The sequence below is a fragment of the Toxorhynchites rutilus genome, chromosome 3 (assembly GCF_029784135.1).
Source record: "Toxorhynchites rutilus septentrionalis strain SRP chromosome 3, ASM2978413v1, whole genome shotgun sequence".
Classification (NCBI taxonomy): Eukaryota; Metazoa; Arthropoda; class Insecta; order Diptera; family Culicidae; genus Toxorhynchites; species Toxorhynchites rutilus.
Window position 1 is genome coordinate 23,687,300 of NC_073746.1, and position 22,549 is coordinate 23,709,848.

Below are 22,549 nucleotides of genomic sequence, written 5' to 3' on the forward strand. Positions count from 1 at the left end.
ACTACGAATGAATTTTAATAATTTGCACACCAATCGAATCGAAAATATTCTAAGATATGTTGATGTATACATTGTGATTCTCTAATCCTTAACGGTTTTGAATTAACGAAAATTGAAGGCACATTTTTTCCTGATGTTGAGACGTTATGCAGAGATTTTGCACGATACATAGGGAGAATGGAAGAAAAAGTTTACTAACGCGCTCGGCCTAGCAACCCTTGCGGGGAACTCCAGATCAACACGGTTCGAGCGGGATTTTGCCGTTCCCTTCACTTTTCCTCCTTTACCATGTCCAGACATGGCTGCTTGGGTTGGTTTGTTGATGTGTTGTGAGGCGAACCGATGTAGTGTACGGCTTGAATGAGAATGATTGTTACGGAAGGAAGGAAGGTATTGTATTATAGAGACTTTAAACTTTTGCAGTTCATTCGTCTCTAGCCTTGAGAAAGGCTCTTTGAAAACTCTACTCTACTCTACTACTCTACTCCAGCGCTACCACCTCCGCCCTCTTGCCTTGAGAAAGGCACTCGATCCCTCGCCGTCCAGCAACGATGTTGTCCAGTCGGTGTCCACACAAAGAATGATCGTTACGGCAGCGGAGCGGGGATTTTTAAGCTGACTGACTGGCTCGAGAATTACCCATGTGTGAGACTGCGACCAATGTTTCGTTCATTTTTTTCTTTTTCCTTTCCAATCGTGCTTCATTCTATTTCGCTGCTGCTCTGGTTGCCCGTTTTGGTCGGTACGATTTGAGGAGCACAAAATGGACCAATCAAAAATGGGCACATAGTGCATTTGGCAATGCTTGATATTTCACAATTATTCAATTATTTATTTCAAGAAAAATGAAGTGTTATTCGTTATGATAGATGCGTAGATATTTTTCCTATCAATTGATGCAAAAACCTTTGCGATCTATTGAGAAATGCTCGAGTTATAAGCGTTCCAAATCTTGCATTTTTTCCTACTTGTTCAGTGCCTAGATTTCCATTTCACCCCCTATATCATCCGGTTAGACGTAGTCCTACGTCAAAACTGTTGACGAGGCGGTGGCGGTGGTGAGGAAGTTGTTTGTTGTTTTGCTAGCAACTTCGCAGGAAATTTACACAACACGTATTATACACGATCTACAATGAAATCGGACTGAAATTCACTTAAGATGCGACAAAAAGAACACTAACAGCTTACTCAACAATGAATTACAAATTAAAATGTGCAGTAGAACGGTTTTAAAATTGAATGAAAGATTCGCTCGGAATAGCATACAGTTGCGATACAGCAGTGATGCCAAGTCTTATCATTGCCCTAATTAATGAAGGATGGGATGTGATAACTACTGACTGCCTAATTATTTTCTAGCTTTTAGTACAATAAACCGTTGAACTTAAAAAGTTTTTTTTAATACTTTTTTTTATTTTTTATTCAGCAAAATGTGACATTACCTCCATTACACATGACATTACAGGAGAACTTAAAACTCTTGTAATTTCTTCAAACGATATCACAAGCCAAACGCATTGTTCCATAAAACCTTGTAGCATGTTTAGTAGTGAATATCTCAGATTATCATCCCTGAAGACACATTCCACAAAAATCTCATCATTGTGATAGAAAATCCTTATCAGAAAAAAATCTGTTCAAGGTTCCTGTTCAAATTCTGTTCAAGGTTTCGTGTAGACAATACTCTATTGAAAGATATTGGTTATGAAAAGAAAATTTCATCATTGTTTACGATTTTTATGCAAAAATGTGCCGATCTTTCTCCCTAAAATGTAATCCTTTATTTGGTTCATGCACACATGCTGTTTCTTCCAGTTTCTTTTTCGCAAATAAAAAACCGAATATCCGCTCGCCGGATCTCCGGCCTCTAAGCTTACCGGATATCCGGCCAAACTACTATCCGTTTCATCACTAATATTTATATCCTGTTGAAGTAGACACATCGAATAACTAGAATAGCCACCCCTCCGATAGCAACCAACCAACGTCACGCGCACTCGGCTGTGTTGAAAATAAACCTACCTATCCGCGTTTGTTATGCAATGCTCCCACGCTGTGAAGCCATTCTTTCAGATTTATAACATATCTGTAAAATTCTACGAGTGGAATTACCGGTCGTGAGCTTCGTCCTGTATATTTGTATAATACATAAGGTGAAAAATGTTGGAAACGCCGCTCCGTAAGGGAAAACAAATTCTTGCGATTGTCCGAATTTCGGGAAATGAACAATTCACGTATTTTTCATTTTCGTTACTTTACGGTCGAGTCGGGTCTCGATTGATTACGACAAACAAGTCGCAGAGATTCTGGGTATAAATCAAGATTTCGGTGAAAGAAATAAAATTGTTCCCGATCTCCGATTACTGTTATTCCTGTAATTAGCAATTGGGTAAGGAAAATTCGAACGTACTGTTCAATGTATTATTAAGTAGTCATAATTTGTCGATTGTACGAGCCTGTTTATCATCTTTGATGTAATAATTACAAATGTAGGATTACAAACTATTCAGAGGTGGTCAAACCAGTTCACATATTTGTATTTTGCTGTTCCGATTGTGAATATCAGGGACCGATCGGGTGTGTGCAGTATATCACTACATATTTCAAGCATATGATGTGGTTGACTATAGTTCCATTTGCAAATTTGTGGGAACCATACGTGTTGAATCAGTGGTTATTCAATGTGATATCAATTTGTTGAAACTAGTGATAATAATCTTTTTACCGCGTGCTAGAATCCTGTTTCAAACACATCATAAACCGATTGCACCGCAAGCCCTTTTGGTGGGTTTGAAAGGCCAACAAATTAGCACCCAGCCTCCAAAAAACTTGGCAATGGACTCGGTGCGCTGCAGCATGAGGATGATGTAGATGGAGAAGGACGACGATTGGGTTGGGAGCTGGTAACATGTGATGTGCATTCAGCACCATGAATTTTTGGTGAACGGTGTGGAATTTTCGTGAAATGTATGACAACGTGCGAGTTCGAGGAAGCATAACTCGCATAAATAATGGTCATTAGTGGTTCAAAAACCCGGACGGCACAGCTGCGACGGTTTTGTTTTTCCCATCAAACTGATGTTTTTATGTATTATCAAACATTTCCATCAAACATTGCGTCAGGTATCAGAGGTAGTTCCTTCGCTCGCATTCATGGGTAATTTTGACTGATTGTTGAATGACTAACAAGCTGTTTATCATTTATTCGTCTTCGATTTTCGACGTCTTGAAATCGCCCGCCATCATCGTGATTAATTAACTTTTTCAGCTCTCGCTGAACCGCTCCATTTTTCTTCACCAAATTTCCTTTGACAGCCGAATCGCCCACCCACGATGCTCGGTGGCAGCAGGTTCAGTGGGAAGTAGAATAATCTGGTCCTTACAACCTGACCGAAACAGAGCTAACCTACGGGGCTAGAGCTTGGCTAGCCTGGGGTAACCCGTCGCGGTGCATCGGAAGGATAGAGCGATCCAGGATGCAGGTAAAAATATAGTCTCCCCCGTTTTAAATTGTTTAGAATTACCGCCATTGTGTCGCATGGTGGAGCATATGACTTCAGGCCATTTTGCTGTTATCTTCTCCACAACGTATGTTCTCTACTTTTGTCTCCGATACTCTTAACGCAATCAGAAATGGATAGTTAAAGCCATTAGTTATTTAAATTGAGAGCCATACAGTCTTCATGTAATTATCGTGGTCCTCTATTCCCAAGGAACTGAGAGTGGTTATGCTATACTTCGAGAACCTAACCTTCTCGTTATGGTAGTGAAAATTAAATTAATCTTATCTAACGTCTTCGTTCGACATCGGAGCTGAGGGACTAGAAAGGATACTTCTTTGCCGACAGGAGAACAGTTTCACAATGATGGCGATAATTTCAGACTCATTTCTTTCGCACCTTGATGATTTCGCACCAATGATTTGAAGGGAAGTGGAAAACACGTGGAAAGCTGCCTTCTCTTTTGCATGTCATACTGAATATCATTTACAATGTCATCAAAACTGTGCATCGGAGCGTAGATAAGACTAACTGATATGCAAATAATTCGTTTCCAGTGGAAATCCCTCCCCAAAATTTACGCGAAGACCGGGAAATGAACAAAAACCTCAGTCATTTCAATTCACGTTCCCATAAGCTCAATGGTCCGATGGTAGAGAAACATCTGATGCATGTTGGAATTAATTTTATGCCACTTTTCTAGTACTTACGACGGACAGTATGGCAGCCTTCTCAATGCAGAAAGTACTGAATGTTCTGAGAAGTCCTTAGAATGAGAAGCGGAGTCATTCAGATTGTAAATTTATTGTGAATCCCCACAGTATGAAGTGTTTCCCTGGTTTAGGACGTTTATCAAAACTTCAGAATCGGAATATCATTGGAGGTAAATGGGAAATTTCCCCATCGCCTTAGCTTCATACACACTCAGATCATTTAAATTACGAATCCAGGAAAGAGCTTTAGAGCATTTTATTACTACTAATGGAGTATTCGAAAACGTCATAGGATACGCTTTTCGCAAAAGGAAGGAATCAGTTTTGATTTGTTGTCTTATACTTGCAAGTATTCGACAGCAAACAACAATTCTACAGAAAATTCTGCTAACAATTGTCTCCTTACTTTACTGTATAGGCATTTCACCACCAACACGAAACCATTCTAATTTCATATTTCTGATTTAGCCGAAACTTTGCCAACTTGTTCGGCACTAAGCACGATGCCATTTTACGGTATTAGTTTTTTAAATACGACCACGAATAATTTTTGGAAAGGGCTTATGCAAGAATGGTATTGATCGAAATGGTGTCTTAGGAAAATTTTTGATTATAATTTTGCGGCTCTGGAAAAAGTACACACAGAAAAAACCTTTTTTCTGACCGAAAAAAAATTAACATAAAGCTAAAAAATGAAATATCTCAAAAACTACATTTTTCCAAAAATCCTAATTTTTGACACAATAAAGCCCATATTGTCTCCAAAAAGTTGGTTGTTCATTTGATCCTGGGCAACAATAATTGAAATTCATTTTTCTCAAAAACGTTTTTTTTTAAATTATTAAAAAACATTATATAAATGGTCCTTGCAATTTCCAACAAGTCAACAAGTACATCGGAAGATGGGCACATCTACAGAGAAAAAGTTGATCTATCAACAACTTTTTCATGTTTTCCTTCAAAAAAATCTAACTAATGCTAATTTTGTTTAAAGGCAAGCTAGTTTATTCGACAAAGTTTTAGATCATATTAACTCTCCTGGACTCGCGCGAAATATCGTAACAAGTGTACTCACACACTGTGTGTGTGAGTGTGAGTAATATCCGTAATATTGCTGTTGTGTATTTTTAGGCGTTAATCCCTGGAATACCAATCATTTGGTCGGCGTTGAAAATCAGAACATTCTTTACAGTCACTATCAGGGATATAATATAAACTATTTCAAGAGAATATTTTGGTTGGTAAAAATAACAAATATATTCTAAAAAATTTTGTATGTTAACGTTTAGATCTGTAAAATTGATCTGATTGATAATTTTCACTGCGAAACGTACATATGCGTAGCTCTTTTTTATTGTTTCTATTCATATCAAATATCCTCCAAAAGATTCTAGCAGCTTAATTTGGGTAAAGACAAACTCAACGATATAAAGACGACTCAAATCTGATCAGCCGTTCTCCTATGATGATGAGTTATACGTACGTTGGAAAAACATTGTTTTACATACAAGATAAATACACGTAAAAAATATTCATTTTACATATTTCATGCGGTGAGAATACCCCGGAAATGATGGCTTCTGTCTTTTAACGAGCACAGGAGATTTCTGTTATTGATATTTATTTAAAGAAAAACGTATAAATGAACGAAACTTCAGAAAATATTTTTTCTTGACCTTCATTCAGTTTTAATAGTCATTTAATTCAGCCACCTCATCGATTCTCGGTCTGTCAGACCGTATGCGCGAGTATTGGAGGGTTACAATATGAATTTTTATCCAAGACGTCAACCTTCTATATTTTATTTTCTACTCAGAAATATGTCAAACGCGAGAATTTACACATACAAAATTTTACGGGTGAAACATATTTTTTTCAGGGGTCTTCATACAAAAATGTCACATATTCCAGAAACCATAAAAGATAGAAAATAATACACTATATCTCTATTTTGATTTTAAATAAAATTAGGTTAGAAAAACTGTTTGCCTGTAAAAGTGCCCATCTTTCGATGTATGGGTGACTTGTTGGAAATTGAAAGGACTATTAATATAATGTTTTGGGAATTTAAAAAAATACGTTTTTGGGAAAAAGAATTTAAATTTTTAATATTTTTTTTTGTGTAATTAAAACAAATTTGAACAATTTCCTATACTTCATCCATTGACGAAAACTTTGTTGATATTATATTATTATTATATTGGGGGGTCTTCGTAGCCTAATTGGAGGCGTGTCCGCTACTAAGCGAACGATCATGAGCTCATAACTCAGGGCCCCTCAACTGACCATCTTTGTGTGTTATTCTAGCTACTATATCCACGCAACAATCATCATGTGAAGGTAATCCCAGTCCCTTACCGCTCACATTTTCGGTCTGCTGCATCGGTTATTGGAACTATTAATAACCCAACAAAGGAAGCCTGAAATCAACAGTCCCGCTGTGAACAGCCCAACTGTGCCCAACATTCGAACAATAGCAACATTCTTACGCCGGAAAAAGCGACATGTGTTGTGCATCGATAGAATAGGAATTCTCTTACGTCTAAACGACTACTGTGTTATAGATAAAAACGAATGTTTATCGATAGATAGCGCGATACTCTTACGCCATAAAAAGGTAGCAGTGCAGTATACGACAAAAGTAATCTTAGGATAAAAAACACACGAATGAATTCGGCTCTTTTTTTTATTAATCCGTTTATTTTTACAGGCTCAGTTACATAAGTTTAATGGAGCCAAACTCTTAACTATATTTCAACTAGCATATATCAACATGTTGTTTCCTTAATTCTATGGTTAATGAAATAGGAAACCGATTACTCGCGGTCGACTCGAGTTTAGAAGGGTGACACATTTTCATTAGGAAAAGGATGGGATGTAAGGAGATGTGTGTTTACACTCGCACTCACATTCACATTCACATTCTCATTCACACTGACACTTCACACTCAATTCTTAAAACTATCCTTACATCTAATATGTATTTACAATTTAACTTATTCTAATGTTAGTAGGAAGGGAACCGATAGCTCGCGAAGGACGAAAAAGAGGGGAAAAGGATGTATGAACAATCACACTCGAAGATCGATAGCTTTAAGGAAAACATATATATGGGACATGTAATCAAGGTTTAACCGAGCCAACACATCTCTCACCGGCACATTGGACTGCTTTCCTCCAGCCCGAAGGGAGTTTTCTAAATTCGATCTGGCGACAAGATACAAACAACGTGTTCGATATCGTGGTAACCATGGCCACAACCGCAGAGATTGCTGTCGGCAAGATTAAAACGAAAAAGCAGCGCGTCTAACGAACAGTGATTGGACATGAGTCGGGAGAAGGTGCGAATAAAGTCCCGACTCAATTCCAGACTTTTGAACCACGGATTGAGGCTAACCTTAGGGATAATTGATAAATATCGCCTTCAATTGCACCTACCTTTGCTAATGAGTCAGCCCTCTCATTACCCGGAATTGAGCAATGTGAAGGGACCCAGACAAAGGTAATGACATAACAGCGTCTGGATAAAGCACTCAAAATTTCTCGTATTCTCTCAAGGAAGTACGGCGAGTGCTTTTCCGGCCTCACTGAACGGATAGCTTCGACAGAGTTATGACTATCCGTTACAATGTAATAGTGTTCAACAGGTCGTGAGGCGACGCTGTCCAGCGCCCAGTGTATTGCTGCCAATTCAGCAATATACACTGAGCAAGGACACTGAAGACTGTGTGAGGTGCTAAAAAATTTGTTGAACACTCCAAATCCTGTGGACTCATTCATAGAGGACCCATCAGTAAAGTACATATTATCACAATTGACACGCCCATACTTTGCTTCGAAAATCGTAGGAACGATCCCCGATCGATGATAATCTGGAATTCCATGGATATCCTGCTTCATGGACAGATCAAAATGCACAGAGGAATTGATGTAGTCAGGAAAACAAACACGGTTGGGAATATACGAAGAAGGATCAACCTGCATGGAGACGAATTCATGATATGAGCTCATGAATCCATAATGAAAATTTAGCTCGATCAGCTGCTCAAAATTTCCGATCACCAATGGGTTCATAACCTTACACCGAATGAGGAACCGAAGAGATAATAAATTGAAGCGATCTTTTAGTGGGAGTACGCCTGCCAAAACCTCGAGACTCATGGTATGCGTTGAGGGCATACATCCCAACGCAATACGGAGACAAAGATACTGAATTCGCTCGAGTTTAATGAGGTGTGTTTTGGCAGCTGATTGAAAACAGAAACTGCCATACTCCATCACTGAGAGAATAGTTGTTCGATACAACATTAGAAGATCTTCGGGATGGGCTCCCCACCAGGTGCCGGTAATTGTACGGAGAAAGTTTATTCTTTGTTGGCATTTTTTACTCAGATACCTAATATGGGCCCCCCAAGTACATTTGGAGTCGAACCAGACCCCAAGATACTTGAAAGACATAGCATGAGTGATCGGTTTACCCAAAAGTTGAAGCTTTGGTTTTGCTGGTCTATGCTTCCTAGAAAAAACCACCATCTCTGTTTTCTCCGTGGAGAATTCGATCCCTAGCCCAATGGCCCAGGTTGAAAAATTGTTCAAAGTATCTTGTAAGGGTCCTTGCAGTTCGGATTCGTTTGATCCTACGACAGACACCACTCCATCATCTGAAAGTTGTCTTAGGTTGCAATTTTGTGTAAGGCAATTGTCGATGTCGCCTACATAGAAGTTGTACAAAAGGGGGCTTAAACATGAGCCCAGGGGGAGTCCCATGTAGGAGACCCGACTTACTGTCGAATCCCCGTGAGAAAAATTCAAATGTTTCTCACAAAGCAAGTTATATAACATATTATTCAATAGAGGCGGCAGACCCCGAGAGTGTAATTTGTCTGACAGGACCTCTATTGAAACAGAATCAAAGGCCCCCTTTATGTCCAAGAATACTGAAGCCATTTGTTTTTTTTCGGCGTAATCCAATTGAATTTCTGAAGAAAGCAACGCAAGACAATCATTCGTCCCCTTGCCCCTGCGGAACCCATATTGTGTATCTGAGAGTAGGCCATTCGTTTCAACCCATCGATCAAGGCGAAACAAGATCATTTTCTCCAACAATTTCCGTATACAAGACAGCATTGCTATTGGGCGGTACGAATTGAAGTCGGACGCGGGTTTTCCGGGTTTTTGAATAGCTATAACCAGGGATGGTAAAAAATCACATTCAACGATCAATGAATAAGTATATCCCTCTAGTCGGATGTTTTTAAATTACCCCCAGCAGGCGAGGCTCTTTTATTCTTCATATGTACACAGAGAGAATACTTGGAACGGTGAGCTACCAAGATCTCAAAAAAGCAATATGAGAGCGGAATCCCAACTGCTTGCACTCTCGAAGCATTACTTCTACTACTCAGGTTTTATCGTGAGTGCAAGCCACAAACGATTAATCCCATTCCATAGAGCGGATGATGAGTTCTTGATCGGAAAGTGTAACAAGAGACGATCAACTGAAATCTTACGACACTCATCGAGGGATTTTTAATTCTCTATTGCACTGTCCGCAGTGAGTGGCTGACTCAGTCTCGTATCGATTTTATTTTGCTGTCGTCTCCCGCCCGATAAACAGCAGACGGGTAATGGATGCAATTGATTAATTTTATTACCAGCAGATTTGGGCGAATCTCATCCTGCCCAAAATCGTTTTTAGATTCCAATAATTCTGAACATTCACATTTCTCTCCAAATAATTTTTCCAACAGTAATTAAATTAGTGACTTCACGAAACACCTTTCGAATTCGATTGAATTTCAGACCCTTTTTTATTTTGTAGATAAAACGGATCACATATTTGATTAATTCAATTCTGTGTGGTTACGTTCTTCGTTGCGAATAAATGTAATGAAATAGTATGGACGTATGATATTCATGTATCGTGGACTTCCGACATATGTGGCAGTAGATTTGTCGAACGACTAATGTTTTTTTATATCCCTTCAAACTTGTTGCATCTCTCAAGTGCACATACTGTTTTGACCGCAGATTTGCATAGTTGAATCTGGTTAATTTCAGGTATTCAGTCTTCATATTGTCGAATGAATACTGTTGGAACAATAGGTATCGCAGCAAATGATTATCAACATCCTACCTTATCATCAAACGGTATACGAATAATTTCAGTGAACTGACGGCATTGGAATATATGCTTTGTGAGGACCACACAATTACTATCAGAGCGAATAATCGTCCGACTGGAAGTCATGAACATCAATTCAATGTGCTCAAGATAAATTTATCCTTTGAAGGTCATTAACCTTTCTAAAGATGATCAGATTGAATATATTCCAATGTCGTCTGGAATAACCTGTCCAACACCTTATGATCGTAATATTGTTTTTGCTATTATTCTGATGTTTCATAACACGACACTCTATTGATTATTCGCCGAAAATGAATAAAAAATATCTTTGAAGTTAGCCTACGGTTTTAGTAGCAGTGCAATATGGTGAGCCAGTCTCAGGATAAGAAAACATTTAAAAATAAAGCTTTTTTTTTGAATGAATCAATAGTAAAACAAAACGTCAAAAAATTTCTCAGCTTTGTGATAGCAGATAATCATTATCCATTTGAGTTGTATGAGTATTCCATTCCCCCACAAACTGTGGATAGTCTATCTGCATACAAATTATGTAGAGTGCCACAATCCAAAAAAAATATGAGCAAATATTTACGTGCTTAAACAAAAAAAACACATGTTGACATATTTGCGCTAATTTATGTTTTTTTATTAATTCAAGGTAATCAAGGTCTTTTCTAGACACCAGTTTATTCGGCCTCGAAAAAAGTGGTCTGTATTTGGGCAGGCGGAAAAATATATCTCGCAAGACCACGTGTTCGATGTCGTAAAAGCCTTGGCCAATAACGCATTTACATTTACTCATAAAATTAGTGATTTGAGAGGGATTATTGTTTGTAGTCTCTTGATTAATTTAAACACCATCTGAGAAATCCTCCGTGAAACATGAAACATTAAAGTCGTCCTATCTGCTGTAGGGTGACCGGAATAAATCGCCACAGTAAACAACTGCAACAGAAACAACCGCTTAGAAAAAGTGTAGTAGGCTAGAAATATTTGGCGCGGGAAAAACATCATGTGCCTCACATTTCTATTATAAATTTATTCTCTTGTTCTCGTTTTTCGAAATTTATTCTGAGGACAATGTAATGGGGACGAAGTCCCCATTTGGCGAGGATAAGGAATCGAGGCGGCCCATGCCGCCAAGATGACGCAATCCGAGTCCACCGCCGACCCGCCGTCGGAAGCGGCGGTGTCTCGCACGCAAACCTGGGATCCACTGATTGCCCGGTTAGTTTGAAACATAGGATACGATCCTTTAGCAATGTCCGACCGAGCTCTAGCGAGCGTCGGACGGTATACGTCTGCCCGGGGCGTTACGTTTGCCTGGGGCGATACGTTTGCCCGGTTAATTCTTGTTTTGAAATACAATACCGCGCCACAATATTTATAGCCTACTACACATTTTATAAGCGGTGGTTTCTGTTGCAGTCGTTTTCTGTGGCGATTTATTCCGGGAACCCTGCTGTAGCGCATTTTTTTTTATTTTACCCAGTTTCATCGAAGTAAACGCGCTCGGAAAGGAAATTGAACGCCCGGATGAGAGAGCGAGAATCGTACGTCATAGAGACACTCATTCCCATGGAGCAAATTCTTGTTAGGAGTTGAAAGCAAAACGAGGAAGGAGAGTAACTCAATTATTCAGACTAGTTTCAGTCTAGTAATGCTTTGGTCAACTCAGAGTTACCAAGAGAAAATCATTTGGTTATGATGGGTGAGGATTAATAGTTAGTCGCAGTTTGCACAGATTACGATCTGTGCAGTTTGCGATTAATCGTAAATCACATCATGCTCCCTTGTTTTCCATCCTTGGCTATAACTCGTACTTGTCTCCAATCATCTGGAACAATATTATGCCCCAGAAACCGATTGAATAAATTCAACAAGCGATGTTTCGCCACATCAGGGAGGTTTTTCAGCAAGTTGAACTTAATTCGATCCGATCCCGGAGCAGAATTGTTACAAGAAAGGAGAGCAAGAGAGAATTCTACCATCGAAAACTCGGAATCAAGATCGCACCTATCTTGTGGTATATCTCGAATTATTTTTTGCACAGGAGCGGAATCAGGACAAACCTTCCGTGCAAAATTAAAAATCCATCGGTGTGAATATTCTTCGCTTTCATTCGTTGAAGAGCGATTTCTCATGTTTCGAGCCACTTTCCATAATTTTTTCATTGACGTTTCTCGTGACAAACCTCCCACGAAATTTCGGCAATAAGCACGTTTTTTTCCCTTTGATCAAATTTTTGAACTGATTCTCAAGGGCTAAATACGTTTGAAAATTTTCAGGAGTACCACGTTTCCGAAAAGCTTTAAATGCATTCGATTTTTCTACATAAAGCTTGGACCATTGGCTATCCCACCATAGATTGGGAGGCCTTCGGAAAATGGTGGAACCTGGATTGGGTTTCGTTTGAGCGCGAACTGCGCTGTCATAGATCAAACGAGAAAGTAAGTTATACTCCTCCAATGGAGGTAAACCATCTCTGGAATTGATGGCTAGAGTAATCGCGTCCGCATATTTTTTCCAGTCAATGTGTCTTGTGAGGTCATATGCCATGTTTATAGATTCAGAAGAATTCGACCCAATGGTGATGGAAATTTTGATTGGCAAGTGATCACTACCGTTGGGGTCCTGGATTACATCCCACTTGCAATCTAACGATAGTGAATTCGAGCAAAGCGAGAGGTCAAGAGCACTTGGGTTAGCAGGAGGTTTAGGTACACGTGTTGTTTCCCCAGTGTTCAAAACGGTCATATTGAAGCTGTTACAAAGGTCATATATCAACAATGAACGATTGTCGTCGTACTGTTCCCCCCAGGCAGTTCCGTGAGAGTTGAAGTCTCCCAAGATCAATCGTGGCTCAGGAAGGAGTGAGCACATGTCAACAAGTTGCTTGCGGCTAACCGCAGCTCTCGGAGGCCAATACAAGCTGACAATACAGAGGTCTTTGCCTCTGATGTTTGCATGACAAGCAACAGCTTGGGGTTTTTGATGTCCCCTCGAGTGCTGGGTCGTTCGAAGGTGAACTATTCCCACGGAAGCCAGGAGGAACCTGATTTTGCTTGTCCGCTGCACTCGTTTTTTTAGGCAAGCTAACAGGGGATATCACCGGAGGGACTTGTGATTGAATTTTGGGAGTGGTCACATTTTTGCGCCGGGGATTCCCTTGGGAAATAAACGGTGTACCCCCGTGAGCTGTGTCCGCTTCCATTTCGTCAACTGGCAACGTGGAAAAGATATTGTGTGAGGAGATTGGATGTTGTTGTTGTTGGGCCTGTGGAGAAGCGCCCTTTAAAATTTCCGCAAAAGTGCGTTTCGAGCGTTCCTTTAAAGAGCGCTTCTGTTTCTCCCAGCGACTCTTGTAATTTTCACAAGCTGAGAGCTCATGTGGGGTCCCCCCGCAATATGGACACTTATGCTCAGTCCCACTGCAGGATTTGCCCACATGTTGCTCTCCGCAAGTGGCACAGCGCTCCTTGTTGGCACAATAATCCGAAGTGTGACCAACTGACTTGCATTTGTTGCAAGTCATGGGCTTTGGCACGAAGAGACGCAGCGGAAGCCTCAATTTGTCCACCATAACGTAGTCAGGGAGGGCGGAACCAGCAAAAGTTACTCGAAACGAGTCGGACGGCGTGAATTTTGTTTTTCCCTCTTCCTGGGACACTTTTCCTAATTGATGGCAGTCCAAAATTTTAACTTTCGTCAAAGGGAGCTTTTTAAATCTGCCATCTCCCTCTTTTATTAATGCGCTCGTCAGACCCGTTTCTGTAATCACCCCCGAAATTTCTACGTTATGGCAGGGCACATAGACGCGATATTCTAGTACGAACCTATTGTCGACAACAATCTCGTTAGCTTGCTTCCGATCAGCCACGACAACACGCAGTTTGTTCGGTCGAACCTTTCTAATTTCGACCACGGAGGAATAATTTTTTGTCAGATCTTTCATGATCTGAATGACGTTGAGCGATTTCCCGTTGGGTTTTGGCCGGAAGAAAACAACCCATGGGCCAGATCCAGATGCATCTTCTGGATAGACCTTGACACGCGGAGAGGGGACAACTGAGGGGGAGGACGAGGTCGATTGTTGAGCGGGAGCGGGAACAGTTGGGCTGGGAGGCAAGTTCGGGAGATAATCGGAAGCGGGAGCGGGAGAATGAGGGGGCGAAGTGGAAAAGTTTGCCAATTTTCTTGAAGGGGGCTTGTTGAGGTTGATTAACTCTTCCTCTGAAAAGACATCGTCTGAGGGGGGAACGCGTTTAAGCGACTTCCCAGTAGTTAGTGAGGAGGAAACATCAGATTCAATGTCCATATCAAGAGGATCGCACTCTGCCATTATGGCAGATATACAATTATACTTTTTCTTTTTTTTTTTTTAAATCCTTAACCTAATATATATATAAACTAAAATACTTGAAGCGCGCGGTGCGGATGATTTGTAACGGTGCTCCAATCGAACCACGTGATGATCGCTTGGCACAACAGCAATGGTGTATCGCACCACAATACGATACGAGGAACGGCACACGCTCACAGCGCCCGCAGTGGAGGACTTCTCCCTCCCGCTGGTTGTGATTACTTATCACTTCACTCTCGCAATAAAGAAAACACCGTTAGAGCGACACAATCACTTCAGCGAAACCGATAACGGTATTGTTCCAACACAATAACGGACACGAACAACTTTGCGTCCGGCGGCTTCGGACTGCGCGAGCTGACTGAATTCGGCTCTGTTACAGCTGAATTGTGCTAAATGAGCCTAATAAAATAAAAATTTAAAAAGAATTATAGTTTTAAAGTTAGAATTTTTTTGCAAAAAGTCTTCTGCATTACCCGAGAATTATTCTAGCAAATGAAAGCAAATTAGGCATTTTGAAGTTCTAGAGTGCAATAAATGTTTCTATGATGGTTAGACTCTCCACCCCCCTTTTTAAGGGGGGGCTGCCATACGAATGAAACTCAAATTTCTGCATTACTCGAGAATCAATAAAGCAAATGAAACCAAATTTGTGGACGGTTTTGGGTGCAATAAATGTTTTTACGGTGGTTAGATACTCCTCCCCACTCTCTAAGGGGGGCTGCTATTTATACAAACGAAACACAAACTTCTGCGTGACTTGAGAACTAATCAAGCACAATTTGGGATGTGAGATTGACATGACAATTGAAAATTTTCAGAAAACTCTGAAGCAAAAAGGGAAAAATCGGAAAATAAATTCCCATATGTTCTACAATTACATAGTGACAAGTGCTGTTAGTCCATTTAATGTTTGCTCTAGCGAAATTGATCTTTGTTCGAAGCTGGAAATGAATTTGAATGTGATGAAACGCACTCCTATATCTTCTTCTATCTATACCAATAAAAAAATATCGCCGAATGTGTTGATAAGAGCAGAACTCGAGGAAGGAATTGTCCGATTAAAGGCTGTCTTTATTCTATCATATTTTCTGTATAAAACATTTATTCCATGTAACGAAGAAACATGTTATTTGCCAGTGGTTGAAAAATCTTGAACGATAATTGTGTCTGAAAATAATCTGACATTATAATGATGAGTTTTGTTAGAAATACTAGGAATTTTATAGTGAAAGGTAAATTCACCGGGGTCGATCAGAAGATCAATCAATGCACAGTTTTGCGATTGGACCCATGAGCTTGCTCATAGTAAGAACACGTGAATGTTTGAAGGTATTGATAACAAAAAACATATTTTGGGCGGGACGAAGTTTGCCGGGTCAGCTAGTGACATAAAAAAATCATTTTTGATTTTTCCAGAATCAAATGGAAAACCAGTTTTTGGAGGCAATATGGGCTTTATTGTGTCAAAAATTAGGATTTTTTTTAAATGTAGTTATTGAGATATTCTATTTTCAAACCTTATTTTCAATTTTTTTTTGGTTTGAAAAAAAAAAAATTTTTCAGTGTGTACAAGAACATAAGTTATCCAAAGACATCAGAAGATAATTTCTATGCCGTGCGAGGATATTTGAGAAAAATACCTGGCATTCCTAATCGAAGATAGAATGCTCATATTAAGTGGCGGCATCCGTGTTTGTGATGCAAATTTCTCTATCAGATTAGTATGCTTGAAGACTGTTTTAAACTGTCAAAATTTGAATGAAAATTTCATACTTCATATTATTTGACTACTTAAGGCACGTGGCTCTGACCCACACTTAACTATTTTTTTTATATATTTTTTTATATTTTCTCTACAACTTATCATCTATATATATATATATATATATATATATATATATATATATATATATATATACATATATATATATATATATATATATATATATATATGTATATATAAATGGATTTCTGTCTGTCTGTCTGTCTGATTCTTATGGACTTGGAAACTACTGAACCGATTAACATGAAAATTGGTATGTAGGGGTTTTTGGGGCCGGGGAAGGTTTTCGTGATAGTTTGAGACCCCTCCCCATCTCTAAGGGGAGGCTGCCATACAAATTATACTCAAATTTGTACATTACTCGGGAATTAATCAAGCAAATAAAACCAAATTTGGCATGTGGAGCTTTTAGAGTGCAATAAATGATTTTATGGTGATTAGATACTCCTCCCCCTCTCTTAGGGGGGCTGCCATACAAATGAAACACAAATTTCTGAATTACTCGAGAATTAATCAAGCAAACGAAACCAAATTTGACATTGAAGGTTTTAGGATGCAATAAATGTTTCTTTGATTGTTAGACACTCCTCCCGCTCTCTAAGGGTGGGCTGTCATACAAATGAAACTCAAATTTCTGCATAACTCGAAAACTAATCAAGCAAAAAGAGCCAAAATTGGTATGTGAAGGTTTTACGGGGCACGAAACGTTTCTATGGTGAATCCACTCCTCTTCCTCTCTAAGGGGGGCTGCCATACAAACGAAACACAAACTTCTGCATAACTCGAGAACTAATCAAGCAAAAATATTACACCTATTTCAACCAAAAATATTCCAACCAAACATGACAATTGGAAATTTTCTGAAAACTCTGAAGGAAAAAGGGAAAATTCGGAAAATTAAATTCCCATATGTTCTACAATTACATAGTGAGAAGTGCTGTTAGTCAATTTGATGCGCTAGCGAAATTGATTTTTGTTCGAAACTGGAAATGGATTTTAATGTGATGAAACGCACTCCTATATCTTCTTCTATCTCTACCAATAAAAAAGTATCGCCGAATGTGTTGATAAGAGCAGAACTCGAGGAAGGTATTGTCCGATTTAAGGCTGTCTATCATATATTCTGTATAAAACATTTATTCCATGTAACGGAGAAACATGTGAGGTGGTTGTGGTTGAAAAATCTTGAACGAGAATTGTGTCTGAAAATAATCTGATATTATAATGATGAGTTTTGGTAGAAATACTAGGAATTTTATAGTAAAACGTAAATTCAACGGGGTCGATTAGAAGATCAATCAATGAACAGTTCTGCGATTGGCTCATAGCAAGAAAACGTGAATGTTTGAAGGTATTGATAACAAAAAACATATTTTGGGCGGGACGAACTTTGCCGGGTCAGCTAGTTATAATATAAAATCATTATCAGACTCAATTTTCATTCAAAATTCACTCACCACTTGCAAAAAAAAGTATTGTTTCAAGAAACAGAATACACATTCGATTTGAAAAAAGTCAATTTTCATTCATTATTTTAATTTTTGATGCGTATTTATTCCACCTGTAAATCTACTATCATTTTCATTTCACAAACTGGTACACGAGCTGCTGTCAATGCGAAATAATTAAAATTTGAAAAAATCTTGTACACTGGCATTTATAGCATCACATACTCCTGGAATTATCTTAGTTATGGATGCTTTCGAGATTCCAAAAAATATCGACAATACTCTGAACGATATTCCAGAACAAAGGGACACCAATGTCATTTCTAATTTCACTGTTGCAGGTATAGCATCCCTCATGAGTGTATCTTGACGTTATATTTTTTGAGCAATTAAATCCAACAGTGTATCCATTTGTTCAGGTGTTATTCTCACCACTGCTCTGTACTCTCGGGAATCATCATTGAACAGTTCCTACAATATTGGATTTGTTGCTGTTTTCTTCGCATCCAATTCCTGGCCCAAATCCATTAGCCTTTCTGCTTTTTTCGGATGGTACCTTCAGTTCGAAGAAAATCAGCACAAAGTATTTTAATATGCGACCAGCGTGTATTCCGCGATAAAATTGTGTAATGATAAATGCAACTGAAATCTTGAGACGAAAACTGCCAATAGAGAATTCGATTTCGGATCAATCATCTGACAAATTCGGACCTGTTTGCTGTTTCTGACTATTTGATGGGTATTTGATAAATCACCTGGCATTCCTGGTAAACCCATGCTGTAGTATCTAGTTTCTCGCCAGCAGCTCACACCGTGTGAACGGACTAGGTGAGTCAATCAATTGTCAAGCGAGTTCACCGGCTCAGTAGCTGCTTACTGTCAAGTCAGCTACTAGCAACGTATAAATGGACCTAAAGACACTATTTCAATAACCCGTTTTGGTGTTATAGTTTAGTTTCTGAAATGATACCATTTTTGCATAAGCCCATTCCAAAAATTAGTCATGATAGTATTTTAAAAAAACTAATACCGTAAAATGGTTTCGTACCTAGTGCCGAACACGTTGGCAAAGTTTCAGCTAATTCAAAAATTTCAAATAAAAAAAAATCTTCTAAAATTCGTGTTGATTAGTGGAATGCTTATCTAGTTAAAAATCCAGATTTATAGCACGAAACTTGATCTATAGAGCAGTAAGTCCTGCCGCAAGTAACATCCAATTTGGTTACGAAGGCCTCCGGGTAACGGCGTGGTAAGCTTTAATTGCTTCCAGAAGCGATCCCCGTCTCCCTCCAAACACACTGTCTGACACTGTCACCGGCTTGCAGTTGTGGAGCTGTATATGTTTCAAGGAAATGAGTGGATGCTTTCGGTATGGTTTGGAAGTGTTCGGTATGGTTTTATTGGTGTTGTACTGTTAAATTTTGCGACATTTATGCGGCCCTCTGACGGTAAACGAATTCCACAGTGCGTGTTCTCAGCGATAATAAAGTGTTTGAGTGAGAGAAGCGATGCATTTTGTGTTGACGCTTCTCGCGAGACACCTACATAACATAATTTTGAACTAAAAACATAACTAACCTCGTGGATAGAATACACATCTTACATAAATCAGCGAAGAGGAAGCAAATAAATCATACACCCACACGTGTATCCTCCAAGTCAGGTTGTTCGAAACGGTATTGATGTGGAATATTGCTTTCACCTAAAAAAAAGGGGTGATTTTTTTGCAATGTGAGCGACGATAACATTCAACGCCGACGATGCTTCGAAGACAGCTCCGACGGAACGCAAAAATACATATCAATATCAACGAACATATATCAATAGAATATCTGCTTCGGAAGTTCTCCGGCGATTCCCACAAAACGGAGCTCCATTCTCCGTCTGAACGAATTATGATGCTACGTGCCTGAGAAGTAATCAACTGTCACAACAAGTATTTCATCTGTCACGTAATGCGTTCATCCCACGTTGATACGTTAAAGTTGATACTCAATCCGTTAGGGATGTGTTAAGCTTTCCCCCCGTTTATTGAGACCTGCTTTCTGCGGGTGAGGGAAACAGTGAAACATATCTTTCCCGAATGGTTTCTTCGTCTGAACATTGAAGTTCGAGCTGGAAATTAGATCTCGACAATCCTAGCACCGTATGGATTTTCAAATATGTTCGGATTTGCTTTAACCTATTATTTCACCCTCTTAGGATTTTTCATCTGTATTCACTCCACGTGGGAAACGTGGAGCGCTTTCCAAATTGTTGGTATTTATTTATGTGTCAGCTATTATCACTTCATTTTCGCTGATGAAATTTATTAACGCGAAACTAAGATTCTACACTAGATGAAGAAATTATTTTTCCCATATCCTTACCAATTCGACTATGGTTTAAGTAACCATGAATCCTCGATATTGAACCGAGTAAAAGGCCATGAGACGCATGGGGCAATAGGAATTGGTCAGATGCTAAGGGGATACAATGAAATGGGATGATGAGAAAAGTGAAATGATCTCCACCGGGGACAAGCTGGTCTCGGTAGAGAGATTCTGGATCGTGACTGGGTAGCTTCATCTCCACACTTAATTAATTTGGTTTCAAAAGACGCTCTCCTCTGACAAACGTCACAAAATTACACTTTTGAAAGGGCAAACATTTTTGTAGAGTGTGGCTTGTAATTTTTACATATAATGATGATGCTGCTATGTTGGATATAAGGCTTGTCTGCTCAATCAAATGGTATTATTTGTTGGCATTTTTGGCTCAACAATGTGAGTCCTGTTGGATTCACATGGTTGAATCCATCCAAAGGTAGTTTTTTTACCCAATTGTTTATTTATTCAGGCTCAATAGCATTTTAGCTGTAATGGAGTCGGTTTTAATCGTGTACATGTTACATGTTCATGGTATCTATAAATTGTAAATTACACAGTAGCCATTTTAGACGTAAGAGTATTCCTTTTTGCTCTTCCATTGTACAGTAAACGGAACAGCGGAGACCGTTGATATGATCATTGTTGTGTTATTCATAGCACAACAGCCCGATAGAGGGAGGCTAGGACTCCGACACTGAATCGATCTCCATCGCTAAACTTTTGGGCATCACGGGCGACTAATTGTTCAAATGTTAGGCTGCGGTTACCAACGTTAACTAAAGGGTGTGTCACATCAAATTGCATCACGAAAAAAACGCTGTAGAAATTCGCCCAGTAGACCGATCCTTTTGAACATTTTAGACAGTAAAATAAAAACTATTAAACAACTTTTGGCATTTTCTTTTTATTCATACTTCGAGCCCAAGCCCGTATGCTCGCACCTTCCTCTTTACCCCGTCCATAAGGTTCTGTACAACGTCAGCTTGTAGTTTTTGACGTAGGACTACGTCTTTCATTTCTATACCGGGGTGTAAAATCAAAGTTTCGAAAACGAAAGCGTTACGCCGGAGACCGAGATTTTGAGCGTTAATAATTCCTAAACAACTGAACGAAATGGTATGATAAACACTTCATTCGAAAGATAAAATGTCTACGCGTTATATACTTGTTACTTTTTGATCCAAAAACTTGTTTCAATAGTCTTAAAATTGCTTTCAAAATAGGCTATTGAAATCACCAATCGGTATATAAGCGAGCGGCGCTCGGAAATCCACTCAGTTCTAATTGAACAGCGATTGGAGCATGTTGTCGCTGTTGCGGTGAAGCTCTTTATTTATCATGAAAGCGCGGATGAACGGTGTCACCAAGAGCCTGTTTGTGCACCCTAGGCCAGAAGGGAATCTATCAGGATCGCTACACACACATACACGCGCGCTTATTAACAGGTGGTTATCGAGTTGGCATTAACCACTGGTGGGCTTCCAGTATCGAGGAAAATGTGGAAATATCTAATCGTTACTGAAAATAATCTGCCAGTTCCTTTGGGAATTTTCAAAATATATTCATGTGAAAGAGTTTAATTGAATGTTTTCTATCCATGTAACACTGTGACCAAATACATTTGGTTTTGTGGTTTTTCAATCAATCGCAATTAACAGGATAGCTTCAGAAGATTATTCTTCCCCATCAGTAGGATATTTCCGTATCCAATATTGTATGCGCCCGCAATCGATTATTGCTCAGTAGAGTTCATTCCCCTCTAGTTTGCCTTCCAAATTGCCATCGTAAACCACACCTTCTCTCGATTCAATCACACACAAAAAGCATACTTAAGCGATATTCTGGTGGTGAGACACATTCATTTTTCGTGAGGACATCGACAAGACAACATCGTTGCCTAACGTGCTGGAGGAGGTGGACGGCGAAGGATCGACACATACACGCGCAGAACTCTTTCCGTTAGGATGCCATTCAGCATCGAGAAAGTTCCGGAAAGATCTAATCATTGCTGGAAAATAATCTGCCAGTTCCTTTGGGAATTTTCAAAATATATTCATGTGAAAGAGTTTAATTGAATGTTTTCTATCCATGTAACACTGTGACCAAATATGTTTCAATCAAGTGCTATTAACAGGTGGTTATCGAGTTGGTATTAACCACTGGTGGGCTTCCAGTATCGAGGAAAATGTGGAAATAACTAATCGTTACTGAAAATAATCTGCCAGTTCCTTTGGGAATTTTCA

At 39.2% G+C, this 22,549-nt stretch overlaps 1 long non-coding RNA gene across 1 annotated transcript in view; it reads left to right on the forward strand.

Annotated features, from left to right (window-relative positions):
* Positions 1–22,549, forward strand: part of LOC129779657 (uncharacterized) — a 119,053-nt gene that overhangs the window by 91,910 nt on the left and 4,594 nt on the right. The window lies entirely within an intron of this gene.